The sequence below is a fragment of the Macrotis lagotis genome, chromosome 3 (genome assembly GCF_037893015.1).
Source record: "Macrotis lagotis isolate mMagLag1 chromosome 3, bilby.v1.9.chrom.fasta, whole genome shotgun sequence".
Classification (NCBI taxonomy): Eukaryota; Metazoa; Chordata; class Mammalia; order Peramelemorphia; family Peramelidae; genus Macrotis; species Macrotis lagotis.
The window spans coordinates 79,641,059-79,647,058 of NC_133660.1; positions in this window are offsets into that span (position 1 = coordinate 79,641,059).

Genomic DNA, 6,000 nt, shown 5'->3' on the forward strand with positions numbered 1-6,000 from the left:
TGCAGTGGATAGAGCACCAACCCTGGAGTCAGGAGTATCTGAGTTCAAATCCAGCCTTAGACAATTAATAATTACCTAGCTGTGTGGCCTTCGGCAAGCCACTTAACCCCATTGCCTTGAAAAAAAATGAAATCTCCTAGCTGTGTTTCCATAGGAAAAATACCTTTAAAATCTTAGTTTCTTTAAAATAAAGATAAAACTCACAAGGTTTTGTGTGAGTGTGTATGTGTGTGTTCATAAATGTATTTATAAATACTGAAGTAAAGCTGATACAGTTTGGAGACATTCACAAAGAGTAGTTTCTTAGAGCAGTAAAAGCTAAATTCAAGCCCCGACTGACACATACAAATGGATGTGAACTTGATCAAATCACTTAAACCTTAGACTGTAGAGAATGTGAGGGGAAATAACATGCAAAATGTCTCAAAAGAAAACTTGGTGCTACATAGTAAAGGGAATTTAATGTCTAAGAAAGGAGTTGGTGTTTTATCATAGCATCATTGAAGAACCATGGAAGCTTCTTGAGAAGTGACATAGTCTGAACTGTGACCAAAACATGGATTTTGCAGCTGAATAGAGAACAGATTGAAAAATGGAGAGACTAAGCAGGGAGATAAATTAGGAGACTTGCAATAGTCTATGAATGTGATACGTGATGTGGGCTTTAACTGAAGGGTGGAAGGGATGGAGAAAATGTGAGCAGGAAGGAAAGTTTGAACATGAGAGTAAGAGTTGTTGCTAAGGTAGAATCAAAAAGATATGGCAAATGAGTGGATATTGAGAGTGAACGATAAAGTATAAATTTAAGGTTGTGATCCTAGTTGACTGAAAGGATATTGGAGTCCTCAAGAGAAACAGAAAAGTTAGCATGAGTGATAAAATTTAGAAGGGAGACATTGTGTCATTATGGACTTTTTGAGTCCAAGATGTCTTTGACATTTCTAACTAAAGATGTCCAACAAAGATTGGGAGTAGGATTGGAGTTCCAAAGGGAAGAGGTTAGCTGTTTATTTGGAAGTTGTCTTTACTGAAATGACTCTGAAAATTGATGGAGATACCAGAAAGGAGCACAGGGCAGAGGAGAGTCCTGATATACCCAAATTAGGTCATGGGATATGTGATTATCCAGCAAGGATGAAGACTAAGAAGAATATCCATTCAATAAAAGTTGTTAAAAGTATAAATAGCATGAGAACAAAGAACAGGGTTTATAGCAAGTAAGATTTTTTTTCAATAATCTCACAATGGCTAGCATGCACAAAACATTTCAAATGTTTTCCAAATGCCTTGAGTATTTGTAAAAACTACTTTGGTCCCCAAAATTAATTACAAATTAAAAAATAGGATGAAATCTATATCTGTATTAGAAAAATAATATTTTATAAGTAAATGGCATTATCTTTTATCTGTAAAACATAGAAAAAAGATATAAACACATCTCTAACAAAGTAATGTATTTGTGGGGTTTTTTTCCTAGCTGATAAATCCTAAAAAAAAAAATTGCTTAAGGCATGGCTGTTGTGCTATACCTTAGGGTAATTTTTTTTTTTCAAAAAACAAGGTGTGGAGAAAAAGTAAGTTGATATACAGTTCAGTTGCTATCTTCCAACATCTGAAAGCCACAGAGAAACAAAGACAACATTGTCGATGTTTTATGATTTTTTAACTCAGTTGGGAAGCTTCTCTGGTAAGTTTCAACTGCAGGGATGCATTTGATGAAAATCTTAAAAGCAATTGACTGGTATAAACTGTTGACTTTTATCCATCCCTATCACCAGTCATTTCTTCTTTGAAAGATCTTTACCTGGGAAGCTTTCAACTTCCATCGTTATGCTAAGCCTCCTGTAACCAGAGATTAAAAAAAAATTAACTTTTCAAGGACATGATAGTCTATAAAGGGAAAAGTTACCTAGAAGCTTCATTTTCAAGAATCTTCCAGGACCCCCTGAACTTAAATTATTGTAGTAGATTTTTTTTCTCCTTTCTGCATTGCAGGCACACATATGTGACCTTATACATCTATTTTCTTCACACCAGATAATATGAGTTATTTCATCCTAGAATTATCTTGCACATTTATTTGCAAAACAGTTCTTGCCCAGTTCAGTGTCAGGGCTGAAAGGCAGGGGTGAACAAACAAAACAGCTTTTTATAAAGGTGCATGGTTTGGGGTTTTGGGGGGAGCAGGATTGTTTGATATTGACATCAATCATCTGGCCCATACACCAGCTCACTTTTGCCTACTTCCTTCTTCTAGGAGAAATTTAATTATCTTAAAAGGGGTAATGGAATTAAAGATTTATAGCTCCTAATCCTGCAGCTATGAACCCATGACCCTTATCTCTATTCACTTGTTTATACCAACCAGTCTCTAAGCCTCAAAAAATCTTCCCACCCTATTGCCTCTTGAAACACATGTCCAGGACTCTTTCCACTGCCCCATGCTGCCCTTCCATGGACAAAATTACCTAAGGATTTGCTACAGTTTTCTTCTCCACTAGATGAGAAACCCACTAAGGGAATGGATCAGAGAATCTTCCAAAGACAGCCAACTCAATTTGGCTCAGCATTGTAGAGGCTTTGAAAAGCAGTCTCCAAACATGCTCAAGAATTCATGCCTTCATTCTTTCCTTTGCCCTGTGCCTCAATAAGATCCTCCCTAAATACAGTTCTCAGCAGGAGGGACTTTAGCGTCACATTCCACTATAGAGAGGTAAGCTTCCATACCATTGTTGAATTCTGTTTATTTATTATTATTATTTATTAAGGCTTATGCCTTAAGATTCAGATAATTCTCAGATCAGATGCCTGATCTATTTCCAATTGCGAAACTAAAGTTCCCAAATCCTAGCCAAAAAAATTAATTTGAGACAAATCTGGGGACCCTTTGTAGTTCATTAACTATGTATATAAAAAGTCAGCAACTAAATGGATAGATGACCTTAATATTAAAGATGACACTATCAAGAATTTAGAAGAGAAGTACATTCAAATAATTTTCACAGCTATGGGTAGAAAAACGTATCAAAAATTAGAAAGAAGCAGGGATGTACTGGAACCAGCTCAAACCAGTTTTGGAGAGCCACTGTTAAAGTTTCAGTAGGAAGAGTTATATCCCAGGAATCAAAAAATGTTCCAAAAGAGGGCTTAATTTATTGTTTTGTAGATGATCTTGATTTAGGAAAATGACAGAAAATGTTATTAATACATATTAAATTTAAAAAAATTTTGCCAACATTTTGGGGGTGGGAGGGAACTGGTAAATTAAACATTTACCAGCACATGCACTTGGAGAAAAACAATGGAAGAATATAAAACAAATAATTTGTCAAAGAAAGTCCATCACTGTACTTCAAAATAGGCAAAGATTACAAAAGTAGAGAATATTAAATGTTGGAAAGGGGAGTAAGAAAGGCACACCGATGCATTGTTGATGGAGGTGTGCATTAGTAGAATCATTTTGGAAGGCAATTTTTAATGATATGAATAAACCAAACTAGCCTCATATGCCAGAGGCCACTGATAGGATGAAAATCCTTATATACACCATATATTTACAGTTGTGCTTTTTGTGATAGCAAAGAATTAGAAATAAAATAAAAATTCATCTTTTACATACTTGTTGGTGTTTTGCATTTGTTCTTTTGATACCTTGGTTAAAATATTTTGACAACTTACTTATTGGGGAATGTTTTTTGGGTATATACACACATATTCCTTTATAAATAAATATACAGTAAAATACAACCACAAAAAATTTAAAGAGAAAAACTAAAAGGAAGAAAAAGCAAAAAAAGTTATTCTTATTCATTCTACAAATATTTATTAGGTGCCTACTGTGTGTCTTCTGATTTGTTAGATTTTTTTAATGCATTAAAACAGTGTCTTGCTTTCATTCTCAGGCATGTGATGACACTTCAATTTGACCAGCATATTAATAATTGGTAGTAGCTACTCATAGGTCCATCAATTTATAGTTAGTAGGAATTTTGAAGATCATTGAATTCTGAGACTGAGAGAAAGTCAAGAACTTACCCATTGGCCATACAGTCAGTAAATATCTGGGGTACGATTTGAACTGTTTTCAGATCCTTATCATAATTATATTCTGATCACTTCCTGTCTGTCAAGAGGACTACAAGGAAATGCTAAAAGGGCAATTCCCACCACTCTTCCTCTCTGACAACTCTCCAAGCTTTTCAATTCAATTTACTCACAAGGATAACACTATCAGAAGTGTAATCTTTGTACACAGAAAACAATGATCTATATGTTTTTATTTGTTGTTCAGAAAAGCTTTATAAACATCAAGTAACTCTCATTTTGTACCCCCCAAAATGACTGCACACAATGTATAGAAGACATTCATATTTTGTTTTGGGGTTTCTTTTTAACTCCGGTGAAGGAGCTGGTTTAATTTAAGTTTCTATTCCGTATAAAAACAAAAAATAGGAAAATATGTCTGCATTAAGCAATGAATGATAATAGTAATAATGAGAGACTAGGAAACTGAAGACAAATAGAGAACTGTATCTACCCTTTCTCCATTAAGTAGCAAAGACCAATGAGCCTGCAAAGAACTTGGATATATTTTGAAGAAATTAAGGGAATTGAAAGGATCAATTGCTGCAAGTAGTTAATGTTGGGAATTGGGTGAACCATACTGACTCCATCTGTGACTCAGTTCTGGAGATAGCTCAGTTCCCTTTCTATTCTATTATGGATCTAGTTCAATTTCTGTGAGAAAATTTTATGAAGTTGTAGAACTTGGGACAAAATCATATTGCATTATTTGAACCTAGCCCTGCATACTGAGAAACTGAGAAACTGCTATTTAGAGACCCTTAATTATGGACCTGATTTATGCTGCCAAAACTCAGTAAGATCCAAAGACTGATGCAATGAGTTTTCTCACTATTATACAGCTCAGTCAATCCATATATCTTATTTGAAAACTGCTCCCATATTGATCAATCAGTTATTGTTTCTATGTTTCTTTAGTTATTTGCAGAGACTGAGAGAATGAAACACCCCCTTTTCAGATTCCAGGGAATTATACTTATTCACCCTGTCTGGAATTGAAACTCTAATCTTTCATTCAATTAGAAATTAGATTACCTAATGTTGTAATATTTCCTTTGAATTAATTGGTCTTATTTGATTATGTATTTTTAATGTATTATATAATCTGTCTTCTGTATTCAGGGTTCAACCATGAATTAAGGGAGGAATTTGGTACTGATTTATTAGATAATTGACATGACTTTGGCTTACCTTCTAACTTTGAGTTTCATAATTCTATGCTTTTATGAGGCAATATTTGAAATAACCCCTGAAAGATGAGCATAAACAACAGGCAAAAAAGGTGATGAGGTGAGAATTTAACAACTATTCCTTAGTAACTTCTCCTTGATCTATCTGTACCCTTTGTCACTATTGACCTCCATAACAATGAGATACCCTGATTCTCTATTTACCTGTTTTGCTTTTACTTTTCTATTAAGTAGAACACACCACAATGGAAAATTTCTCTATGAGAGCCCAATAGATTTACTATCCAGCTTCCAGTTGAAGAACTCCTCAAAGATGAACCCAATTCTTCCTTGGTAATTCATTCCACTTTAGAGCAATTCTAGTTGTCCATTATGTTTTTCATTACATTGAGTCAAAATTTATCTTCATATAGCTTAATACTCTTCATTCCTAATTCTTCTGATTTCAAAAAGAACAAATCTAATCCCTATTTCACATGATAATTCTTCAAATTCTTAAGAACTAATACCATATTGTCTTTGACACTCCACAGTTCTTGCTCTCAAGGTTAAATAAATCTTCACTACTTTCTTCAATTGATGGTAACACTTTATATAACATAAAATGATACAGAAAACAAATACATTCCCCCACAAATATGTTTAGGTAATTTTAACAGTTGAAGAAGAGTACCATTGGATAATAAATCCTAGAAGGAATCTCAGAAACCATCAAATCCAATCTTTC